Source organism: Aotus nancymaae, unplaced genomic scaffold, assembly GCF_030222135.1.
Source record: "Aotus nancymaae isolate 86718 unplaced genomic scaffold, 86718_ANA_hifiasm-v0.15.2.pri h1tg000059l, whole genome shotgun sequence".
Classification (NCBI taxonomy): domain Eukaryota; kingdom Metazoa; phylum Chordata; class Mammalia; order Primates; family Aotidae; genus Aotus; species Aotus nancymaae.
The window spans coordinates 33,820,982-33,847,940 of NW_026988473.1; the positions used below are offsets into that span (position 1 = coordinate 33,820,982).

General features: G+C 39.2%; 1 protein-coding gene across 6 annotated transcripts in view; it reads left to right on the forward strand.

Moving 5' to 3' along the window:
- Positions 1 to 26,959, forward strand: part of CCDC34 (coiled-coil domain containing 34) — a 327,538-nt gene that overhangs the window by 86,432 nt on the left and 214,147 nt on the right. The window lies entirely within an intron of this gene.

A 26,959-nucleotide genomic window follows, 5' to 3' on the forward strand; every position in this document is an offset into this window, starting at 1 on the left:
ATTCCAATAACATCCACAGGTGTTTGGCACACCCATTAAAGCTTGAGATGCACCACGCCACTTGGAGCCATAACCAAGATGATACAGAAAGTGGTGGAGGTAGGAACCCAGTCAAGGTCTATCCCATGCCCAAAGTCAAGTTCTGTCCTCTTTGCTGCTCTGCCTCCTCTGTTGATGGATGTAGGTAGGGTCTGAGTTATACCTGAAATGCAGTCTGATCTGCTTGTAAGAAGTCTGAGCATTGCTACTGCAGTGGGTTACAAACTCCTCAGCTCAGGGAACTTCTGAATAAAAACAGTTTTAACCACAGTGTTTATAATTTTGTTACATTTTGATTTTCTGCCTTTATTTTTTAAAAAGCTCAAGCTATCTTCTTACCTGAGGGAAAAAAGAGAGAGGCAAGAAGAGAGGGAGCAGAGAAAGAAAATAGAGCAGAGAAGAAAGAAAAGCAAAATCAATCATTTGAGCAAACCAAAAGTTTATCTTCATACTCCAGTTATTGATCCTGGTTGTGGGATAAATGAATTTATTTTTAATCTTTAAGAGCTGTTGTTTTATTTCAAAAGTGTTTTTAAAATACAAATCTGAAATCTGAACAACATCAATGAAAGAGAATGCCAAAACAACTTATTCCTTTTTTTCCCTTTCAACTTTCTGATTTTTACACACTATTAAAATTACCAAACCAAGATAAGATACCCAATAAATATTCATATCATTAGGACTTGATTTTGATTGTCATTCTCATGAGGTTGCACATAATTAAAGAGCTATTACATTTATTCTTTTTTAAGATAACTTGTATTATAGTCAGAATGATCTTTGACAAATATGAATTTAAACGTCTGATGAATTATTTTATCTAAGCATTTGATCACAAATGGCTGTTAATATCATAAAAAGACAAACACCATGTGTTATGTGCCTTCCAATGGAAGCACACAATACCACCATAGGAAATATTCTTACCAAAAGATAGAACCTGGATCTCATCAATATTCTATATCTAATTATTAAAGTACAGGAAATATGAGAGTCACTTAACTGTCACCTGAGCCTTTTGGAATGTTTGCTTTTGGGTCACTCTATGTTGGAATCCAACTGCCATGCCCTGAGAAGCCCAAGTCACATGAGGAAGCTATGCAGAGGCAATTCGGTTGACAGCTCCAGCTGAGCTTCCAGCTGACAGTTACTGTCAGCTGTCATTGTATGAATGAGCCATTTGGATGTCCAGCTGTCACATGACTGCAACTGCATAGGAGACCCCAAATGAGAGCCACCCAGTGAATCCCAGTCAACTCACAGAACAAACAGAGTTAATAATAAATGTTTTGAGACACTAAGTTTTGGGAGATAATAGTAGTATGGACTGCATGTTTGTGTTCCCTCTCTCTCTGTCATGTGAGGACACAACCAGAAGGTAGCTGTGTGCAAACTAGAAAGTGAGCTCTTACCAGGAACTGAATCTGCTGCCACTTTAGTCATGGACTTCCTAGCCTCTAGAACTGTGAGAAATAAATGTCTGTTATTTAAACCATTCAGTCTATGGCATTTGGTTGTAGCAGTCTGAGTTGACTAAGGCAAGTAGAAATAATCATATCAGTATGTAGATCATACTGGCTCTGAAAGATAAAACATAGTGAGGATACTAACACGATCCTAGGTTTGGAGCTTGGTAAAGTGTGAAGATGATGGTGCCATTCACTGAAGTAGGAAACCCAGGAGGAGAAGCAATTTGGGGATGGGAGGGCAAGAAGAAATAACTTAAATGTTTTCTATAATTATCTTAATAATATATACCAATTTTAGAAAATTTGTAATATACACAAAAAGTTAAGAAAAGGAAATAAAAATAACTTGTAATCCTACTCCACACAGCTAACCATTCATTCTTGTTATTTATTATAGTCCTCTCCAGTGTTGTTTGTTTGTTCTTTGTTTTTTACAAAATGTTAGAGGCAATTTTCCCCAAACTATATTAAAGCTTACCAACTTGGCAACCCTGTTGGAGAGGATTTAGCTAACTCAAGATCTTGACCCAAAAAAATCCAACGTTAACTTCTTGTTGCAACTCTGGTTATTCCTTGAATAAAACTTCAATTTTTTTAAAAAAAATGACATAAATGTTGGGAATTATTTGTTTTGGGGAAAAAAGGTTATTGTTTCCCACAGAGGTAAATTTTCAGGGAAATTCTAAATTTTCTCTGTGGTGAAATTGCTGGCCTATGATGAAGGAGCAGATGAGGCCATGCTTTCGGTGGGTGCAGAAACAAAATTCACTGGATAATTATTTGTCTATTCAGTCTAAATTGGAAAGGTAAAGTGAACCTGGAGAATTTATGGAAATAATATGAATCTCTGGTCATCCTTTGGTCTGTTCACTCAATCATGTATTTTTTAATCCAGAAATATTTATTGAGCACCTACCATATATCAGCTCCAAGGTAAGTGTCAGAGATCCAATGGTAAGCAAAAGTCATTAATTCCCTCCTGTTCAGTGGGTGAGACAAATATTAATCAAATAGTTTCACAAATATCTACTATGGCCAAAAAGCCCATCAACAATTAGCTACTGAGTGCCTACCATGTGCCTGTCCTGTGCTTAGTACTGTGATTGCTATTAAGAAGGCTGAGGGGGCATTGGTCTTCAGCATCATTACCATTCAGCTGGAGAAGCATGTCCTCTCTGCATTTATGAGGTATCGTGAGTGCTCCTTTGTGTGGTATAGACTTGCTCTGACAGGAGATCAGAAACAGGAGTAGTCAGTGTTGGAGCCAACCAATATCTTAAACTGGAAAACTAATATAGAATAAATACCATGGTGTCTTAGTTCTGGATGCTGTAACAAAAATACCATACACTGAGTGGCTTACACAGCAAACAGTTATTTTCTCATAATTCTGGAGGCTGAAAGTCCAAAGATCAAGGTGTCAGCATTGAGTTCTGATGAAGCCTCTCTTCCTGGTTTGTAAATGGTTGCCTCCTTGCTGTGTTTTTATGTGGTGGAGAGAGAGATCATCTGTCTTGTGTCTCACCTTATAAGGGCTCTAATCCTCAGTCTCAGCTCGGTAACTCTTGCCTTTAAGTTCATTTCTGGAATTTGCATTGTCAGTGAACCCAGTCAAGGCACAATGGCTGTGAAATAGATGGAGAGTGAGGTTGAAGCTTTAGGTTCCAATCTCTGTCCTGCTCACAACTAGCCTGATGACCTTAGGCATGTGCCTTCCCTTATCAGGATTGCAGTTTGATTAACTGAAAAATGAGTTGCTTAAAGAATGACCTTAAATTGGATAGGAAATGTTTTGCATGTGTTAAAAGTACTATCTGTAAGATATTGGAGAGCAAGTATGTTTAGTGGGTCATGTATAAAATGTATTTCTCAGGTGAGCTGTGGCCAAAAAGTTTGAAAGTTAGTGGACTAGAGGACTCTATGCTATGGGTTTAAGTGATTGGCCAAAGATTGTGAAAATGAAGGAACTTGAGATTTGTAGTGCAATAGACCATTGGAATAGAAAGAACTCTCTTGTGCTATAAGCAATGGGGATGAAGCTGCTTCTTCCTTGATTTTATTTGTTGCTAAGGTTTAGGGCCAGGAAAAAGATCCTCTCTCAATCAATCACCCTGGCACTAGATATTTTGGGGCATTTTTATCACCTGGCATGTTTTGAACAATTCCCAGATTGGTGCCAGTCCTAAGATCATGCTTTATCATCTTGGTTTAACTTCTGACTCCTCCAGTCTTGGTTGTCTTTCTGGTTATGCTGCCTGCATCCTGGACCAGACTGTGTTTGCAATGTCCTTAAACTTCTGTTGCCACTGTGACACAGTGAATAGCACATTTCTGTGACACTTAATGGCTTCTTTGGTCTTGTGTCTCTTAATTCATATTTAGGACAGAGGAGATGGTGCTCCAAATAGCTGAAATGTCTGCTCTCTAGGTTGGAAGTAGAAGGCTAATTTACAAGTGCTAGCAAGGAGGCAAAACGTTTCAGACTATTTTTGCACTGACATTCTGAAATTGAAACTGGATTTGACACCAGATGGTTAAGAGTGGGAAGATGGAAAACCCTCAAAGCACAGGCTTACCAGGATCCCCCAGTAAATTTATTCTTTTGCTTCCTGATGTCTTTAAAGTGATGCAGAGAAGGACACATAATCTAGAGCTCTAGGCTCTGTAGCTCCTCCTTGAACTTGGCACTTGCATATTTAAGGTGGGGCTTAGAAAATTCCTTTTCTCCTTCTGTCCCACCTGGAAGCTGTGGGGCAAACATTCTGGTGGTGCTAATGAAATTTCAGAGCTGAGTTTTGTTTGTCAATCCTAGGGCAGGCCCTGGCAGATTTGGGGTGAAAGAGCACAAAGAGGTGAGCTCCACAGGATGTGTAATTTTAAGTGGAACCCATTGTGATGCTGTCTTGGGGAGCTGGTATTTATTTTTCCCAGCCATGCAGTCCTGGGAGGTGTTAAATTTCTGTAAAGCCTTCGCAGCTCCTGTCCCCATGTCAGCTGAGGTTCCATTTTCCTACCTCCTCAAACTTATTAGCCTTGCTCTCCAAAATAAATATAGCAAAGTCTAGTAGAGTGGATACATGTTGAAAAGGACATCTCTGATCAATTTTGGGAAAGCACTTTACAAGCTCAAAATGACCACACAGCTGGGAGGTGGGGTTGCATTCTGAGGTATTTGTTTCTGGAGGTTGATTTTTCACACATTTTCAAATAACTGAACAAGCGTTATCATTCAAAATGGTCACATTGTAGGCTTGTTTCCTTTTTCCACATTTGTGCCAGGGCTCAGAGAGTGTTTGCAATGGTCTCCAGAGCCAGTGTAGAAGACGTGATAGATTTGGTATCTATAAAATTTCACCTCATTTTTGACCCGAACATCCATCTCTGGCTTGGTCTTCAGGCTTGTTCACTAGCGTTGAATAACAGACAGCTTTTCCAGAAATGAAAACCTCCTTTTGGGCTGCGTGTAGTGGCTCATACCTGTAGTCCTCACTTTGGGAGGCCAAGGTGGTTGAATCTCTTGAGCCCAGGAGTTTGAGACCAGCCTCCATGGCAAAACCCCATCTTTATGAAAACACACACGATATTAGCCAGGCATGATGTCATGCCCCTATAGTCCCAGCTACTTGGGAGGCTGAGGTGGGAGGATTGCTTGAGCCTGGGAGAAGGTTGCAGTGAGCCAAGATCATGCCACTCCAGTCTGGGCAACAGAGCAAGACCCTGTTTCAAAAAAAAAAACACAATAGAAACCCTCCTTCTGAAGGTCGTAATCTTGCTGTTACTGAGGAAATCCAAAATAATATACTGAGACTTTCCAGACAAGTTCAAAAGAGGTGTTTTGGAAGTACACTGAATTGCTTTCTAGATTCCTCCTTTCTGGGCAGGGCATATCTGAAAGAAAGGCAGCAGCCCTAGTCAGGGGTTTACAGATAAAATTCCCATCTCCCTGGGACAGAGCACCTGGGGGAAGGGGCAGCTGTGTGCACAGCTTCAGCAGACTTAAGCATTCCTGCCTGCTGGCTCTGAAGAGAGCAGTGGATCTCCCAGCACAGTGCTTGAGCTCTGCTAAGGGACAGACTGCCTTTTCAAGTAGATCCCTGACCCTCAGCCTCCTGACTGGGAGACATCTCCTAGCAGGGGTCAGCAGATACCTCATACAGGAGAGCTCTGGCTGGCATCTGGGGGTTGCCTTTCTGTGGTGAAGGAACAGGCAGCAATCTTTGCTGTTCTGCAGCCTCCATGGGTGAATACCCAGGCAAACAAGGTCTGGAGTGGACCTTCAGCAAACTCCAGCAAACCTGCAGCAGAGGGGGCTAACTATTAGAAGGAAAACTAACAAACAGAAAGAAATAGCATAAACATCAACAAAAAGGACATCCACACAGAAACCCCATCCAAAGGTCACTAACATCAAAGATGAAAAGCAGATAAATCCACAAAGATGAGAAAAAACAGTGTCAAAAGGCCAAAGATTCCAAAAACCAGAATGCCTCCTTTCCTCCAAAGGATCACAACTCCTCACCAGCAAGGGAACAAAACTGGATGGAGAAGGAGTTTGACAAATTCACAGAAGTAGGCTACAGAAGGTGGGTAATAAAAAACTCTTCGGAGCTAAAGGAGCATGTTCTAACTCAATGCAAGGAAGCTAAGAACCTTGAAAAAAGTTTAGAGGAATTGCTAGCTAGAATAACCAGTTTAGAGAAGAACATAAATGACTGATAGAACTGAAAACCACACACGAGGACTTAATGAAGCATACGCAAGTATCAGTAGCCAAATTGAACAAGCAGAAGAATGGATATCAGAGATTGAAGATCAACTTACTGAGATAAAGCATGAAGACAAGATTAGAGAAAAAAGAATGAAAAGGAATGAACAAAGTCTCCAAGAAATGTGGGACTATCTGCAAAGACCAAACCTATGTTTGATTGGTGTACCTGAAAGTGACGAGGAGAATGGAACCAAGTTCAAAAACATCCTTCAGGCTATTATTCAGGGGAACTTCCCCAACCTAGCAACACAGGCTAACATTCAAATTCAGGAAATACAGAGAACACCACAAAGATACTCCTCGAGAAGAGCAACCCCAAGACACATAATACTCAGATTCACCAGGGTTGAAATGAAGGAAAAATGTTCAGGGCAGCCAGAGAGAAAGGTAGGGTTACCCACAAAGGAAAGCCCATCAGACTAACAGCAGATCTCTCTGCAGAAACCCTACAATCCAGAAGAGAGTAGGGGCCAATATTCAACATTCTTAAAGAAAAGAACTTTCAACTCAGAATTTCATATCCAGTCAAACTAAGCTTAATAAGTGAAGGAGAAATAAAATCCTTTACAGATAAGCAAATGCTGAGAGATTTTTGTCAACACCAGGCCTGCCTTACAAGAGCTCCTGAAGGAAGCACTAAACATGGAAAGGAAAAACTGGTACCAGCCACAGCAAAAATATAACAAATTATAAAGACCATTGACATGATGAAGAAACTGCATCAACTAATGAGAAAAATAACCAGCTAGCATCATAATGACAGGATCAAATTCACACATAACAATATTAACCTTAAGTGTAAATGGGCTACATTCCCCAATTAAAAGATACAGACTGGCAAATTGGATAAAGAGTCAACACCCATTGGTGTACTGTATTCAGGATCTCATGTGGAAAGACACACATAGGCTCAAAGTAAAGGGATGGAGGAACATTTACCAAGCAAATGGAAAGCAAAAAAAAAAAAAAAAAAAAAAAAAAAAAAAGGCAGAGTTGCAATCTTAGTCTTTGATAAAACACACTTTAAGCCAACAAAGATCAAAAAAGACAACAGCATTACAAAATGGTAAAGGGATCAATGCAACAAGAAAAGCTAATTATCCTAAATATATATGCACCCAATACAGGAGGACTCAGGTTCATAAAGCAAGTTCTTAGAGACTTAGACTTCCACACAATAATAGTGAGAAATTTTAACACCCTACTCTCAATATTAGACAGATCAACGAGGCAGAAAATTAACAAGAATATTCAGAACTTGAACTCAGCTCTGGACCAAGCAGACCTAATAGACATCTACAGAACTTTCCACCCCAAATCAACAGAATATACATTCTTCTCAGCACCACAGCACACTTATTCTAAAATTGACCACATAATTGGAAATAAAACACTTCTCAGCAAATGCAAAAGAACAGAAATCATAACAAATAGTCTATCAGACCAAATCAAATTAGAACTCAGGATTAAGAAATTCACTCAAAACCACATAACTACATGGAAACTGAACAACTTGCTCCTGAATGACTACTGGGGAAATAACAAAATAAATTAAGGCAGAAATAATTAAGTTCTTTGAAACCAGAGAACAAAGACACAACATACCAGAATCTCTGGGACACAACTAAAGCATTCTGTAGAGGGAAATTTATAGCACTAAAGGCCCACAGGAGAAAACAAGAAAGATCTAAAATCCACACCGTAACATCACAATTAAAAGAACTAGAGAAGCAAGATCAAACAAATTCAAAGGCTAGCAGAAGACAAGAAATAACTAAGATCAGAACAGAACTGAAGGAGATAGAGACACAAAAACCCTTCAAAAAAATTAATGAATCCAGGAGCTGTGTTTTTGAAATGATCAACAAAATAGATAGACTGCTAACCAGACTAATAAAAAGGAGAGAAGACTCAAATAGACACAATAAAAAAGAATAAAGGAGATATCACCACTGATCCCACAGAAATACAAAATACCATTGGAGAATGCTTTAAACACCTCTATGCAAATAAACTAGAAAATCTAGAAGAAATAGATACATTTCTGGACACATACACTCTCCCAAGACTAAACCAGGAAGAAGTCAAATCCCTGAATAGACCAATAACAAGTTCTCAAATTGCGTCAGTAATTAATAGCCTAACCAAGCAAAAAAGTCCCAGAACCAGATGGATTCACAGCCGAATTCTACCAGAAGTACAAAGAAGAGCTGTTACCATTCTTTCTGAAACGATTCCAAATTATAGAAAAAGAAGGACGCCTCCCTAACTCATTTTATGAGGCCAGCATCATCCTGATACCAAACACAATAACAACAAAAAAAGAAAATTTCAGGCCAATATCCCTGATGAACATCAATGCAAAAATCCTCAATAAAATACTAGCAAACCAAATCCAGCAGCACATCAAAAAGCTTATCCACCATGATCAAGTCGGCTTTATCCCTGGGATGCAAGGCTGGTTCAACATATGCAAATCAACAAATGTAATCCATTACATAAACAGAACCAATGACAAAAACCACATGATTATCTCAATAGATGCAGAAAAGTCTTCTGATAAACTTCAACACTGCTTTATGCTAAAAACTCTCAATAAACTATGTATTGTTGAAATGTATCTTAAAATAATAAGAGCTTCCATGTTCATGGTTATGGAGAATCAATATCGTGAAAATGGCCATACTGCCCAAAGTAATTTACAGATTCAATGCTATCCCCATCAAGCTACCAATGACCTTCTTCACAGAACTGGAAAAAACCACCTTAAACTTCATATGGAACCAAAAGAGAGCCCACATAGCCAAGTCAATTCTAAGCAAAAAGAACAAAGCAGGAGGCATCACACTACTGGACTTCAAACTATACTACAAGGCTACAGTAATCAAAACAGCATGGTACTGGTACCACAGAGATATAGACCAATGGAACAGAACAGAGGCCTTGGAGGCAACACAACATATCTACAACCATCCGATCTTTGACAAACCTGACAAAAACAAGCAATGGGGAAGGGATTCCCTGTTTAATAAGTGATGTTGGGAAAACTGGCTAGCCATGTGCAGAAAGCAGAAACTGGATCCCTTCCTGACACCTTACACTAAAATTAACTCCAGATGGATTAAAGACTTAAACATAAGACCTAACACCATAAAAACCCTAGAAGAAAATCTAGGCAAAACCATTCAGGACATAGGCGTAGGCAAGGACTTCATGACCAAAACACCAAAAGCATTGGCAACAAAAGCCAAAATAGACAAATGGGACCTAATCAAACTCCACAGCTTCTGCACGGCACGGCAAAAGAAACAGTCATTAGAGTGATTGGCAACCAACAGAATGGGAAAAAATTTTTGCAGTTTACCCATCTGACAAAGGACTAATATCCAGAATCTACAAAGAACTAAAACAGATTTACAAGAGAAAAACAAACAAGCTCATTCAAAAGTGGGCGAAGGATATGAACAAACACTTTACAAAAGAAGACATACATGAGGCCAACAAACATATGAGAAAATACGCACCATCACTGGTCATTAGAGAAATGCAAATCAAAACTACATTGAGATACCATCTCACGCCAGTTAGAATGGCGATCATTAAAAAATCTGGAGACAACAGATGCTAGAGAGGATGTGGAGAAATAGCAACACTTTTACACTGTTGGTGGGAGTGTAAATTAGTTCAACCATTGTGGAAGACAGTGTGGCGATTCCTCAAGAACCTAGAAATAGAAATTCCATTTGACCCAGCAATCCCACTAGTGGGTATATATCCAAAGGATTATAAATCATTCTACTATAAGGACACATGCACACGAATGTTCACTGCAGCACAGTTTACAATAGCAAAGACCTGGAACCAACCCAAATGCCCATAGATGATAGACCGGAAAGGGAAAATATGGCACATATACCATGGAATATTATGCAGCCATCAAAAACGATGAGTTCGTGTCCTTTGTAGGGACATGGATGAACCTGGAAACCATCATTCTCAGCAAACTGACACAAGAACACAAAATCAAACACCACATGTTCTCACTCATAGGCGGGTGTTGAAAAATGAGAAACACATGGACACAGGGAGGGGAGCACTACACACTGGGGTCTGTTGGGGGGAAATAGGGGAGGGACAGCGGGGTGGCGGGGAGTTGGGGAGAGATAGCATGGGGAGAAATGCCAGATATAGGTGAAGGGGAGGAAGGCAGCAAATCACACTGCCACATGTGTACCTGTGCAACAGTCTTGCATGTTCTTCACATGTACCCCAAAACCTAAAATACAATAAAAAAAAGAGCTATTTATGAAAAACCTGCAGCCAATATCATACTGAATGGACAAAAGCTGGAAGGATTCCCTTTGAAAACCGGCATAAAAGAAGCATGCCCTCTCTTACCATTCCTATTCAACATAGTATTGGAAGTTCTGGCCAGGTCTATCAGGCAAGAGAAAGAAATAGAGGATATTCAAATAGGAAGAGAGAAAGTCAAATTGTCTCTAACATGATTGTATATTTAGAAAACCCCATCTCAGCCCAAAATCTCCTTAAGCTGATAAACAACTTCAGCAAAGTTTCAGGATACAAAATCAACGTGCAAAACTCACAAGCATTCCTATACATCAATAATAGACTAACAGAGAGACAAATCATGAGTGAATTCCCATTCACAATTGCTACAAAGAAAATAAAATACCTAGGAATACAACTTACAAGGAATGTGAAGGACCTCTTCAAGGAGAACTACAAACCACTGCTCAAGGAAATAAGAGATGACACAAACAAATGGAAAAACATTTCATGCTCATGGATAGGAAGAATCAATATCGTCAAAATGGCCATACAGCCCAAAGTAATTTATAGATTGAATGCTATTCCCATCGAGCTACCACTGACTTTCTTCACAGAATTAGAAAAAACTACTTTAAATTTCATATGGAACCAAGAAAGAGCCCATATAGCCAAGACAATCCTAAGCAGAAAGAAAAAAGCTGGAGGCATCATGCTACCTAACTTCATTTTACTACTGTACTTCATTTTACTATTATACTACTAGGCTACAGTAACCAAAACAGCATGGTACTAGTAGCAAAACAGATATATAGACCAATGAAACAGAACAGAGGCCTCAGAAATAATGCCACACATCTACAACTATCTGATCTTTGACAAATCTGACAAAAACAAGCATTTCCTATTTAATAAATGGTTTTGGGGAAACTGGCTAGCCATATGCAGAAAACTGAAACTGGACCCCTTCCTTACACCGTATACAAAAATTAACTCAAGAAGGATTAAGGACTTAAATGTAAGACCAAAAACCATAAAAACCCTAGAAGAAAACCTAGGCAATACCATTTAGGACACAGGCATGGGCAAAGACTTCATGACTAGAACACCAAAAGCAATGGCAACAAAAGCCAAAATTGACAAATGGGATCTAATTAAACTAAGGAGCTACTGCACAGCAAAAGAAACTATCATCAGAGTGAACAGGCAACCTACAGAATGGGAGAAAATTTTTGCAATCTATCCATCTGACAAAGAGCTAATATCCAGAATCTACAAGGAACTTAAACAAATTTACAAGTAAAAAGCAACCCCATCAAAAAGTGGGTGAGGGATATGAACAAACACTTCTCAAAAGAGACATTTATGTGGCAAATGAACATATGAAAAAGAACTCATCACCACTGGCCATTAGAAAAATGCAAATTAAAACCACAATGAGATATCATCTCACACCAGTTATAATAGCAATCATTAAAAAGTCAGGAAACAACAGATGCTGGAGAGGATGTGGAGAATAGGAACGCTTTCACATTGTTGGTGGGAGTGTAAATTAGTTCAACCATTGTGGAAGACAGTGTGGCAATTCCTCAAGGATCTAGAACTAGAAATATCATTTGAACTAGCAATCCCATTACTGGGTATATATCCAAAGGATTATAAATTGTTCTATTATAAAGACACATGCACATGTATGTTTATTGCAGCACTGTTCACAATAGCAAAGACTTGGGACCAACCCAAATGCCTGTCAGTGATAGACTGGATAAAGAAAATGTGCCACATATACACCATGGAATACTATGCAACCATAAAAAAGGATGAGTTCATGTCCTTTGCAGGGATATGGATGAAGCTGGAAAACATCATTCTCAGCAAACTAACACAGGAACAGAAAACTAAACACTGCATGTTCTCACTCATAAATGAGAGCTGAACAATGAGAACACATGGACACAGGGAGAGGAACATCATACACTGGGGCCTGCCGGGTGATGCAGGGCTAGGGAAGGGACAGCATTATGACAAATACCTAATGTAGATGATGGGTTGATGTGTGCAGCAAACCCCCATGGCACTTGTATACCTACGTAACAAACCTACATGTTCTGCACAAGTATCCCGGAATTTAAAGTATACTAAAAAAAAAAAGAGAGAGAGAAAAGAAAAATAAAACATTATGCTAAGTAAAAAATGCCAATCACAAAAGACTACATGTTGTATGATTCCATTTATATGAAGTGTCCAGAATAGGCCAATCTATTAAAAAAAGAAGTACATTGAATTACTGTTGTATCTTTGGGAAAAGGGTCCAGCTTTAGGAGGAGAACAGTATGAAGGTCAATATTTCAAAAACCTATATATATGTATATATAAACACATATATATTTATAACTATATTATAAAGGACTCCATCAGGTTGCCTCCTACCATTTTCTAAATGTATACATTTTTTTCCTTTTTTTTTGTTTGGCAGGAGAAAACAGTAGGTAACCAGTTATATATTCATTTATCATCAATTTATTTATTCATTCATTCTGCTGAAATCTGCCTGCTGTTCAACTTTCAATGGTGAAGAATAGATGGTTCCTGCCCACATTCAAATGGGAGAGATAGTTGAACATTTATCAAAGAATCAGGCAAATTACCAAAATTCACTGTGATAAGGGTTGTGGAGGAGAGGAGCATCCTTGGAGCTAAGGAGCAGTCAAGGGAGAGCTCCCTGGCCAGGGAGAAGCTGGAGGAGGAGGAGGAGAAGGAGGAGGAGAGATTTGGTGAAAGGGAGGGAATGGAAAAGGTTTCCAGCCAGAGATGATACCTTATGTAAAGTATCTAGCAGGAGGATAATAGGGAATTGGAGAAAGAGAAAGAAGCCTAGTGGGGCTACTGCTCAGAGCACAGTAGGAGGTGAGGCTGGTGATGAAAAGACCACATGGGACATTAAAAGGAGGGGGGACCACATAATTTACCATCTAAACTGAAACACTTGTGAGAGTAAAATAAAGGCTATGAATAACTACCAAAACAGGCATAAACTCCAGTTACCCTGGGGACACCGGGACATATGCTCACCTTACTTATAGAATATGCTAGGGATTTTGGTCTTCATCCTAAGAGCAATGCTAAGCCACTGCAGGGTTCAAGATTGGGGATTTGAATGAATGAGGACATGATCATATTTGCATTTTGAAAAGATCTTTCTGGTTATGCTGTGGAGACAGGAATAGTATTATTTCATTATATGCCAAGCTGGCTTGATTGGGATCTTCTTTATATGCCTCTCTCCTTTCTCTGCTCCCAGCTCAGTACTCTGCACACATCTGTGCAGCAGCTGCAGACCTGGGATTCCAGAGGCTCTGGTAATTTGTAGCGTTATGGGGATGGTGTCTGGCAGTGGACTGCTCCCATTAGTGCTGCTCATGTAAGCTTGATGCCTTCCACATGCTCCTGTTTTATTCCAGTCCTCCTGGGGCCAGGCCAGTAATTAACTCTTTGGGGAAATCTGCTCTGGCCTAGTGTCTTTCATTGTTCAACATGCAAGAAAAACAAGCCCTTTGCATGTAAATTAGTGAAACAGTGCCTCAAACCCACAAGGGGGCTGTGTCTCATTGAAATCTCTTCTCTGTCTCCCATAGAGTCATAGACTCAGAAGGGGCTTAAAAAGATCTGAATCCCTTCTATGGGGGGGATATTGAGGGAAGGCCTATTGAGAAGTGGTCATCCCAGTTCCTTCAGGGACCTGGAACTCTTCCCTCCCAGGATTCTATCCTGGATCTGCTCTCTTCTATCTCCCTTGCCACCCACTTGGTCCAAGCTGCCATCTGTCACCTGGATCACTGCAATAGCCTACTGACAGGCCTCCCTGCTTCCTCTCCAGCCTCTCTCTATCCATTTTCCACAGGAAAGCCAGTGATCATTTTTAAAGCAAAAATCAGTCAAGTCTTAAACTTGACTGCTTAAACTTCTTCAACAGCTTCAACTTCTTGTGGCCTTTGGATTAGGATCCAGACTCCTTACTATGCCCATAGAGTGCTGCTTTCTGCTTATTTCTCCAACCTTCTCTCTCTCTCTTCTTCTTCTTCTCTTCTCACACTATGCTTCAGCACCATTAGCCTTCTTTCAGTTTTTCAAACACAGAAACTCTTTTTTTTTTTTTTTTTGCCTCTGAGCTAAATCCTGGAATATTTTGTTGCTGTTTATATAACTGGCTCCTTCTCATTCTTGACAGTTTACAGTGGTCCCTCTTACTAATCTCTATTTCAGACCCTTTTCTTGTTTATAACACACAATTTGTGAGTTTTGTTTGTTTGTTTGAGAGGGAGTCTTGCTCTGTTGCCCAGGCTGGAGTGCAGTGGTGCAACCTTGGCTCATTGCAAACTCTGCCTCCTGGGTTCAAGCGATTCTTCTGCCTCAGCCTCCCAAGTAGCTGGGATTACAGATATGCACCACCAAGCCTGGCTAATTTTTTGTATTTTTAGTAGAGACAGGGTTTCATCATGTTGGCCAGGCTGGTCTCAAACTCCTGACCTCAAGGAATCCACCCACCTCAGCCTCCTAAAGTGCTGGAATTACAGATGTGAGCCACCACACCCAGCCTGTGAGTTTTAATTGGTATATTTGATTGTTTTTGTTTCAGCTGTGTCACTGGCTAAAGTGTCAACACCCTGAGAGGGGAGCTGACCACAATTGCCTCATTCCCTGCTAGCACATAGTGCTTGGCACATAGCAGGTGTGTTCAATAAATATTTATGGAATAAATGGAAAAATGATAGTGGCCAGCTTTTTGTTTAACAGCTCCACTTGTTATGAAGTCATTTCTTAATTTGAATCTTATAGTTATCTTTTGTTGCAGTTCTCTTTAGAATTCCCTTTTCATAATGAAAAATCCCTCAGATATTTGAAGACCGTTATCGTGTCCATTCTAAGGCATCTTTTCTCTAGTCAAAACATCCTCAGTTCTTTCAACCCTTACCCAGTGAAATGCCATCTTGTTTGATTCATTGTATCATATTTTCAGCCAATCAAATTTTCTTTGGATTCAGAATCTGTCATCTACCATAGTGGTTATGACTCTCAACTTGTGGGCCGCTTACAAATTTGATAAATATGCTGGCTAAGGCCTCATCCAATTCACAAGCAGGTATGTTGGATGACCCTAGAGAGAATCCTTTTTTCAGGCACTGATAACTTAATATGACCATGGAAAAAACTACAGAGCCCATTGCATTAAATAGAAAGCAAAGAGTTGAAAGCTTCAATCAAGAAATAATGTTTTTCTGGAGCTGTCTAGATGACATTTTCAATTCGATCACCTGCCTGCTTCATACACTTAACATGTTCAAAAAGAAACTTACAAATTATGATACATAATAGTAAGTGGCCATTTAAATGGTGGTTAAGAAGACTACATAGCAACATAGAATAATGATTCTGCTATGAGATATATTGTAAATGGAAAAAGTACAATGCCAAATTGTGAGCAGATTTTCTTCACTATTTTGAAATGTGTGTTTTCCACATTTATAATGAAAAACATACATTCGTAGGAAAACGACTTCGGTTTCTCTTGTAAAATTCAGGACTTTCTACTCAGAAGTCTTGCTTCCTTATAGAAATAGGAATCAGGATTTTTTTTTTTTTTTAGGAAATAGAAGATATACAAACTTTCAGGGACTGGGAGAATCAGTCCCCTTGTATCTTAACCACTTAGCTTAAAATAGTATTTATATATCATTTTTTAAGTTTGTGGCTCCTTTCTTTTGAATGACACTTTTTTTCTATGAAGCTTATTAGGAAAAATTGTGAAATGAAAACAGTTTTATTTTTTAAAATTTTCTTTCTTCCTTTACCTTTTTTCAGTCCTCAGGTACCTTGACTTCATGCTGTCCTTACTATAGCACCCACCTTAATCCCAGAACTCTTTCTTTAATTCTCCTGACCTACACCAAAGTTTACCTATTCTGATTCCTACTTGCTCTTACTCCAAAAGTAATATAGTTAATTGTAATAATCTATAAAGTTCAGAAAAATATAAAGAAGAAGAAAAACAAAACTCATTGCCCAATCACCCAGGAAAGGTCTATTTAAAAAAAAATATGAGAATTCAATTTGGTCTAAAGTGTTTATGGGTGGTAATGCCTTAGTCTCTCCTGTGAGTTTTAAAATCTAAATGAATAGTGGTCTTTATACTCCTGAACTGGAAGGAGTGGCTTACTGGTGGACATGTTATTCCATGAAATGAGGTTGCAGGAGAATTTTCTTACGAAGACTAGGAAGAAGGACCTGTTCACCGTCTTCAAATGAGACCAGTAAGCAGTCACTTACTCTATCTTCTTAGAAATGTATCCTTCTCTTCAAGCTCTCATGTGAAGAAAATGCAATGTAATACTCTTCCCCTATTTCTTCATCCAATAATTCATCTCAGTCCTCACTTCCCACTCCTAGGCAGCTCTCCAGCTTCCAGTGCTGTTTATTAGGGACAGGCCACCCAGTTAGTCTATGTCTTCTCTGAATTCCTATTATACTTCATTGTCTATTCTGCTTGACTCTTTCCAGCCTTGTATTTTTCCTTAGTTGTTTCTTATAAAGAAAGCCAGCCTTTCATCCAGACATGACTCCAAGGGTCAAATCTGTGCCTTACATAGGAAAATCTCATTTAATCAGAATGATCGAGGGGGCTTAGGGTGGGTGCACTTTACTATAAATGTGTACTTAAAACTAATATGAGGAGTTTTTTTTCTCCAAAATATATGCAAGATAACTGATTCTTCTTTTGTGTCTCCATAATAAAGTTTAGAGAATATCATTAAATTTTCCATAATTTTTAAAGAACTTATAGATTCAGTATTCTGGACAAAGATTCTCATTTCCAAAAATATTACTGTTAAAGCAAGAATATAAGATCCAAGGTTTCATAATCTCTTTCAGTGTTTATTCCCAAGACAACCTTAAGTCATCATGACTTGAGGTGTCCAAGTCAATAGAAGGATGATGAAAGGGAGGATGAAAGATAATGTCAGTGAAACAAAAGAAACTCAAAGTCATGGGCAGGGTTACTCATGTGATGAGGAAGGATAGCAGGGCACCAGGAGCCCCAGATTAAGGCACTCAATGCTTTAAGTTTCCCTGAAGGAGTGTCAGTCCTGTACAGTTTTTCATAGGGCAAAGGGTGTTCGTTTGTGATGCTGGATCCCAGAGACTCAACTTTTGACTAGAGGTAAAAACACATTTTATTGCAATTTTTCTTTCCCCTCCCCAGCATCTAGTCATCCGTTCCCTTTGGAACTCCTCTGGGTAGGTGATTGAGATGATACTGTTGAACATTGTAATGGATGAAAATATAAAATAAAGATTCAGAGTCTGACAGGTAAAAAGCATTCAATAAATTTCTAGTGGCTAGATAAATAAGTACACAGATGTGAATTCCACCTTTGCCTTTAATTTCTGGAGGGACCCTGGAAAGTTGCCTAACCTCACTGAGCCTTAGTGTTCTCATCTGTAAAATGTGTTGCTAGTACCTTCTTTACAGGATTTCTGTGATGATTAAATGAGCTAATTGAAATGGTTTGGCTCTGTGTCCCCAACAAACCTCATGTTAAATTATAATCCCCAATGTGAAAGGTGAGTTCTGGTGGGAAGTGACTGAGTCACAGGGACAGATTTATCATGAATGGTGTAGTACCATCTCCTTGGTACAGTCCTCACGATAGAGAATGAGTGAGTTCTTGTGAGATCGGATTGTTTAAAAAGTGTGTGGTTCCTCCCACTCTGTCTCTTCTTGATCCTGCTTCAGCCATGTGAAGTGCCTGCTCCCCCTTCACCTTCCACCATGATTGTAAATTCCTGAGGCCTCCCCAGAAGTCCCCAGTTGCCAGCATCCATGCTTCCTGTACAACTTGTGGAACTGTGAGCCAATTAAAACTTGTTTTTTAAATAAATTACTCAGTCTCAGGTATTTCTTTGTAGCAATACGAGAAAGGACTAATACACTAATGCATGTAAAATATAGAGTACAGTGGGCTTTTGTGTGTGTGTGCGTTTTCCATACTTTCAGTTGTTTTCTCTCTTTTTTTTTAACATTAAAATAACTTTTATTCTAGGTTCAGGGGTACTTGTGCAGGTTTGTTATGTAAGTAAGTTGCATTTTGTGAGAATTTGGTATACAGGTTATTTCATCACTCAGGTAATAAGCATAGTATCTGATAGGCAGTAGTTCTTTGATCTTCACCCTCCTCCCATTCTCCACCCTCAGGTAGGTCCCAGTGTCTGCACTTCCCTTCTTTGTGACCACATGTACTTGATGTTTAGTTCCCACTTATAAGTGAGAACATGTGGTATTTGATTTTCTGTTTCTGTGTTAGTTCACTAACTAGCACAGAAGGATGGAGCTGGAGGATAATGGCCTCCAGCTCTATCCATGTTGCCATAAAGAACATAATATTATTTTTTTATGACTGTGTTATATTCCATGGTGTATATGTACCACATTTTCTTTATTCAGTCTACTGTTGATAGGCATTTAGGTTGATTCCATGTCTTTGCTGTTGTGAATAGTCTTAAAATGAACATACATGTGCATGTGTCTAAATGATTTGTATTCCTTTGGGTATATACCCAATAATGGGATTGCTGGGTTGAATGATTATTCTAAGTTCTTTGAGGAATCTCCAAACTTCTTTCCATAATGGCTGAACTATTTTAAATTCTCCTCAGCAGTGTATAAGTGTTCCCTTTTCTCCACAACCTCCCCAGCATCTCTTGTTTATTGACTTTTTAGTAATAGCCATTCTGACTGGTGTGAGATGGTATCTCATTATGGTTTCCATTTACATTTTTCTAATGATTAGTGATGTTGACAATTTTTAATGTTTGTTGGCCACATGTATTTTTTTTTGGAAAAGTGTCTGTTCATGTCCTTTGCCCACTTTTTAATGGGTTTTTTGTTTTTTTGCTTCTAAAGTTCCTTATAGATACTGGATATTAGACCTTTGTTGGATGAATAGTTTGTAAATATTTTCTCCAATTCTGTAGGTTGCCTATGTGCTCTGTTGATATTTTCCTTTGCTGTGCAGAAGCTATTTAGTTTAAGTCTCATTTGTCAAGTTTTATTTTTGTCTCAATTGCTATTGGCATGTTCATCATGAAATCTTTGCTAGGTCCTTTGTCCAGAATGGTATTTCCTAGGTTATCTTCCAGAAATTTTTATATTTTAGGTTTTATATTTAAGTATTTAATTCATCTTGAGTTGATTTTTGTATATGGTGTTAAGAAGGGATACAGTTTCAATCTTCTGCATATGGCTAGCCAGTTATCCCAGCACTATTTAGTGAATAAGGAGTCCTTTACCCATTGCTAGTTTTTGTCAACTTTGTTGAAGATCAGATGGTTGTAGGTGTTCAGCTTTATTTCTGGAGTCTCTATTCTGTTCCATTGATCTATGTGTCTGGTTTTGTACCAGAGTGCAGTGGTTTTTATAAAGTAAAACAGTAGCAACAGTAGAAGTAAGCCCAGTAATAATTGCTATTATTGTTTTTTCAGTATGTAATGCCAGTAAATTAAGACTCCTTTTAGTTATATTTTGATGTGTTGAAATTTGTATTATACTTTTGTATTGTCATAGTCTGTTTGCCCAGTATAGGTCTAGGTACACTGTAGGGCCTCAATAAATGGTTGTTGCTCTATTTTTCTTCTAGGGGCAGAATTTAAATCTGTTCCTTTGATTATTTCTCTAGCCTGTTAGACTATGTACCCTCCCTCATTATTCCCTAGATTATTGCAATGAACTTAATTACTGGTGGCAACAATATTTCATGTATAAAAAATGTCAGAAAACTTCTTTAATGATGAAATTGCCACTTATGTCTTAAGTGTATTTGGGGGGAATGAATGCTTAATTATTTTAAGATGTTGATCTGCCCAGTTGGAAGCAATGACTTCTAGTGTCTAGTAGAATCTGTGGATCAAGGCCAGGCACAGTGGCTCACGCCTGTAGTCCCAACACTTTGGGAGGCCGAGGCAGGCAGATCACGAGGTCAGGAGATTGATACCATCCTGGCAAACATGAAGAAACCCTGTCTCTGTTAAAAATATGAAAATTAGCTGGGCATGGTGGTGCCTGCCTGTAGTCCCAACTACTTGAGAGGCTGAGGCAGGAGAATCTCTTGAACCTATGAGGCAGAGGCTGCAGTGAACCGAGATCACACACCTCTCGGTACTCTAGTTTGGCAACAGAGTGAGACTCCGTCTCAAAAAAAAGAAAAGAAAAGAAAAGAAAAGAATCTGTGGATCAAGCAAACAGGTTCCTTGGGAGAAGACAACCAGTGATGATTTGGATCTGTGTGTCCCTTCCCAAATGTTACGTCAAATTGTAATCCCCAATATTGGAGGTGGGGCCTGGTGAGAGGTGATTGGATCATGGGGGTGGCTTCCAATGGTTTAGCACTATCCCTGTAGAGTTGTTCTCGTGATACAGTTCTTATGAGACCTGGTTGTTTAAAAGTGTGTAGCACCTCCCTGCTGGCCTTCCACCTGCTCTGGCCATGTAAGACATGCCTGCTCCCCCTTTGCCTTCTGCCATGATTGAAAGTTTCCTAAGGCCTCCCCAGCCATAATTCCTGTATGACCTGTGGAACTGTGGGCCAACTAAACCTCTTTTCTTTATAGATTAGCCAGTCTCAGATATTTCTTTATAGTAGTATGAGAATGGACTAATACAATCAGGTTCTGAGGAAACATCTTAATCTGCAAAGTTCTGTCTTTATTTTGCATTTCTTGCTCTTATAATGAACCACACCTCCTGGTATTCATGCCTTTGTGTAGTCTTCATCCTCCTACTTTGATTGTAGGCTTGACCAAGTGACTTGCATTGGCCAATGGAATGTTAACAAATATGACGTAAGCAGAGACTTGATAAACACTTGTACATGGGAGCATGTCCTCTTGGAAAGCTTCCTCTTGGACTGCAGGCTTCATGCTGTAAATAAGCTCAGGACAGGCCACTAAATGATGAGAGACCATATGGATAAGAGCCAACTTGGACATTCCTACTTCAACTGAACTCAGAGTAGAATGCAGTACCTGAGTGACCTCAGCTACAGCATAAGATACAGATGAACCACCCAGCTAATCCCAGGCAACCACATACTTGTGGAATATAACAATACATTGTTATTTTAAGACATTAGATTTTTGGGGTGTTTCATTTACATAGCAATATACAATGGCTATATAACCTCTTTCTTCCCTTCTTTCAGGACTCATGGACAGACCAAATGGAAATATCCCCTGATGTATCACCAAAAATACACTGGTGTTCAGAATAGTCATAGCTCAGATTTATCCTGGGAAAAGATCATTCATCTTTTCAAATGCCTTCACTTTAAAAATGTAAATACTGAGGCTCACAGAGTGTAATGTATCCAAAATTACTTGTTTAGGTCTTTGGCTTCAGCATCCAATGCTCTTTCTATGAAAGGCCCTGAAAATATCTTTAGTTTCAAAGAGAATTTCAGACCAAAATCACATCATAACATCCAAACTACATAGAAGTTTCTATCTACTCACACAACAATCCTTATTGACTGGATGGGATTCTTTTCTAATATGAACTAGAAATCAGAATATCCTAATGAGAGTCATGCTGGCCATGGAAATTAAAAGCTAACTTAGCCCAGGGAATGCAAATAAGATGCTGGCAAAAATACAAATGGATATCTTAAAAAGAATAAAGATGCAATTCCTACTGATTCTTGCTAAAAGTTACACAGCCTTTTATAAGTTCAAATTATGCCTCACCTAGTTCTGCAAACCCACTCATTCAGCACCTATCAATTGGGCACTGCCTTTGTGCCAGGCACTGTGGTGGATGCTAGAAATCTACTGTGAACAAGACAGTTCTTGCCCCCAAGAGAATGTAACGTAAAGTTTCAGTGACTCATTCAAGGTCATATAGCTAGTCAGTGACAGATCTGGGGCTATACACAAGAGATGGTCTGGTCTCCCTAGTGGCTGCCAAACGTGTGCCTGATGGCACTCTGGAATTGTTGTGTACTCTTAAATTTATTAACTGTGATCTCAACAGGGGATATTTTCCTTGGACCTCTATCTCTTTTTAAGATTAGAGTTGTGATTTCTGAGGTTTTGCCATAATTTACTATTTCTAATACTCTCCTTTTTATATCAAGACAAATTTTCCTATAGATTAGATTCAGCTTTTCTCTCTCATTCATTGAGGCAGGAGTATAGTCTGTATTATAGTGTTATACTTGCATTCCTGAGAAGTCTTTTTATATAAATCACTTTAAAAATAATTATTTCAAAGAGTAAATAGGGGATTTGGGGCTGGGCCATTTCAACTCACAATAATAATTTTACCTGCAGGCATTTCAATAATACTGGGGTTTTTTTTTTATAGCTTTAAGTCTATAGATTTAAACCTAAATATCCCTGGGAAAATCCAGCCTTGATTACATCTTGCTTTTGATCAAGAGGAATGGACTTTGTTTTTCTATCCTCCCAAGACTATGACTGGCACAAAGCTTTTTAGTCATTTTTATCACATTTATCACCCATCGTTGGATAAACATATCACAAAGCCACTCAAACAAAGAAGCTGAGAGCAAGTTTTTTCCTCCTTGTCTGATATAATGTTAGTTCTAGCATTATAACCATGTGTATCATAAAAATCACACATCCCATCATTTATTTGACAAATATTTTTTGATGCCTACCTAGTGATAGGCATTGAGCTAGGCAATGGGGATATACTGGTAATAAAGATAGACAAGTTCTTGTTGTCATGGAGCTTACATTTCAGTAGAGGAGATGGTCCATAAACAGATTAACAAACATACAATAGCATGTCACCTAATAGTAAGTGGTATGGAGCAAACCATGATCGGATCAGAAAATAGCCAGTAGCCAGATTATGCTGAGCCTCAGGAGTCATTGCAAGGACTTTAGATTTCATTCTGAGTGTGATGGAAACCATTAGAAGTTTTTGAGCAGGAGAATGGTATGATTAGCATTCTAGAAAACCTACTCTGGCTGCTGTAGAATAGACTCTAGAAGAAAGTTAGAAAGAAAGATAGCTGGGGAGAATTAGGAGGCTGTTGTAGCCTGAATTCCTTTAAAGAACCAAGCTTGAGACAAGAGCTTGTGTGTAGCAGTTTATTTTAGGAAGTTATTGAAGGAATAGAAGTGGAGGAAAAGATAGTGTTAGACAAGAAAGGAGGTGAAGTCGATTTGGTGGTGTGGAAGATGCTGATAAACTCTGTAGGGCTCTGAGCCACTGGAGATCCTGGTCAGGTGGGAATACAGCTCTGATGTGCTCAGCTCCTGCCCCACATTGGTCCAGGCTGCCCACTGGGATAACTCCTTGCACTGAGGGATGAGGCCGACTGAAGCAGAATGACTGAGCAATCCCCATAGGCATCCCACACTTTAAACAGCAGTGACAGAAGCAGGAGTTCTGTGAAGCAGCTGAGACTCAGTGAAGGCCAGTTACATGCAAGAGGTATCCAATATAGATAAGCTGGTGGCATGCGAGATGATGGGAGGTTGGAGTTGGATGGCAGTGGAGAGGTGGTGAGGACTGGACAGATGCCCAGGTAATATAGTTTGGATTTATGTCCCTGAGTATATCTCATGTCAAATTGTAATACCCAGATTGCAGGAGGGGCCTGGTGGGAAGTGGGGGCAGATTTACCCCTTGCTTTTCTTGTGATAGTGAGTTCTCATGAGATGTGGTTGTTTAAAAGTGTGTGGTGCCGCCCGTTTCTCTGTCTTTCTCCTGCTCCAGCCATGTAAGATATACTTCCTTCCTCTTTCCCCTCCGCCATGTTTGTAAGTTTCCTGAGACCTCCCCAGCCATGCTGCCTGTACAGCCTGTAGAACTGTGAGTCAATTAAACTTCTTTTCTTTATAAATTACCCAGCCTCAGGTAGTTTTTTATAGCAATGCAAGAATGGACTAAGACATCAGGTTACATCCAAATTACTCAGTGAAAATTTGTACTGGAATAGAAATATCTATATTTTCATAGTGAGGACAAGCCAATAATTTCATAATTACTTGTCTCTATGATGTTGTATTAATCCATTTTCATGCTGCTGATAAAGACATACCTGAGACTGGGCAATTTACAAAAGAAAGAGGTTTAATTGGACTTATAGTTCCATGTGGCTGTGAAAGCCTCCCAATCATGGCAGAAGACAAGGAAGACCAAGTCATGTCTTACATGGATGGCAGCAGGCAAAGAGAGATAGCTTATGCAGGGCTATTCCTCCTCTCTTTAAAACCATCAGATCTTGTGAGACTTATTCACTATCATGAGAACAGCATGAGAAAGAGTTGCCCCCATGATTCAGTTACCTCCCACCAGGTCCCTCCCACAACATGTGTAAATTCAAGATGAGATTTGGATGGGGACACAGCCAAACCATATTAGATATTGTCTTCATTCCATAGCCCTGTTCTCATACTCACACAATTACCCATTTTGGGAGCATCAAAGTTTAACATTTACAGCAAGGAAACTGACAAATGAAGAGTAAAAAACCACAAGGAAAAATAAGGTAACTATGAAAGGTGATAAATATGTTTATTTGCTTGACTCTAATCACTGCACTATGTATATGAATATCAAAACATCATGTATGCCTTAAATATATACAGTAAAAATAAATTAATTGAAAAAAGATTCAAGAACCCACAAAGTCTCGGTAGCCTTAGATGTCTTCTGTGTATAATATATTTGATAGATTATAGAGCCAAAGGAAGGTGAAGTAATGGGAACAAGCTTGAACTTGCTATTTTTTTGGACAGGAAAATGCATTTTGGTTTAGACAAATGTCTGAAAGAGTAGAGACTTATGGGCAATGTCAAAAATGTCTGTTTAAAAGTCAAAAAACAAAAGATTATCCCTGCATTGGTCACGGTTATTCAAGTTTCTTATATCATGCTAACCCAAGGCCAGAAATACAATTTTCATGGCATGAAACTCAACATTTTGAAAAATAATATGTGTTGGGGTGTTTCTCAGGAAAAGAGGAACATCTGTAACTTGTCAAAAAATATTTCCTTGTTGATGAAGGTGCCTAGGAGAGTGATTCTGGAGAACAGCAATCCAAAGAATGCTGCCAAAACCCTCAGTAAAGAGGTTGAGCAGAAATGCATTATGGTGTCAGAGGTAACTGTGCATCTCCTGGGAAATATTTCAGGGTGTTTTCACAGAAGCATTGTCTATCTTGCCTAGAACCTGGCCCTTCTGCATTTTTGTCATTCTCTACAGTCACTGTAAGCTTTCTGTTTAAGCTCACTTAGGCAAAGTGACAATGATACTGCTAATAGTAATAATAATCTCCATTTAATGAGTCCTCTTTTGTGCAAGCACTATGCCAATCCCTATGCATACATATGCATTGATAAGAACAAATGTTTTCTTGGTAGGTGATGTGAGAATTCTTTGTGGATAGAGATACTTTTTTTGCTGAAAAGTTAGTTTCTTCAACCCACTGAGGTAGAGAAGGAAACCTCTGGGGCTTGGGAGGGGCACGTTTAAAATAAGGAGGGATCTTTTTAGTAGAAAGTGGGGCAAAAGGAACTGAAAGAAGATACTAGCTTGCTATACATGAAGGGTGAGGAAAGAACTGGCACCACATGGCTAGAACCAGGAAAAGCGGCTTGAGAATAACATTTGTCTGATGGGGACTCTTTTGAGTAAACCATTTGTGCTCCTTGTTCAGTGAGTCCTCCTGGTGAAAGTCATGCCTTTAAGTGAAAGTGCTGTCTGCTGTCAAGAGCAGTTCCATTGGAACTGGAACTGAGGCACCAAGGGCTTTGCAGATATGGAGGAGAAAAGCTAACTGGTTTACTCTCAAAAGGCAATGGAGTGAGTGGTTAATAGCATGGATTTGAATCCTATGTCTAACGTGTTTTAGTTTTTCTCTACTTGTGAGTACTGGTCCATTCTGGGCCCAATTCTGGGCCCTGGGATGCTGATGTCTATGTCCAGTGTCACCTGGGATCCCTTGACCTATGACTTCCAGTTGAGTTTGCTCAATGGGAAGTACTGGCAGAAGATTAGATGGGGAGAGAAAAGAGAGGTCAGGATATTAATCCCCTTTCTTCTTTCTTGCCAAGTTATGGTTTTGGCAGTGGCTGGGTTTCTCTATGATCATCTCTCCCATGTGTATAGATCTCACCTGGTTTCAGCTATACTGGTCTCTTTTCTTATCCCTTCTAGCTGAGAGGTGGGAATGACTCTTGGGCAGTCCCTGGATCTGCCACCATATTAGTCGGTTTTCATACTGCTATAAAGATTCTACTTCAGACTGGGTAATTTATGAGAAAAGGAGATTTAATTGACTCACAGTTCTACAAGGCTGGGGAG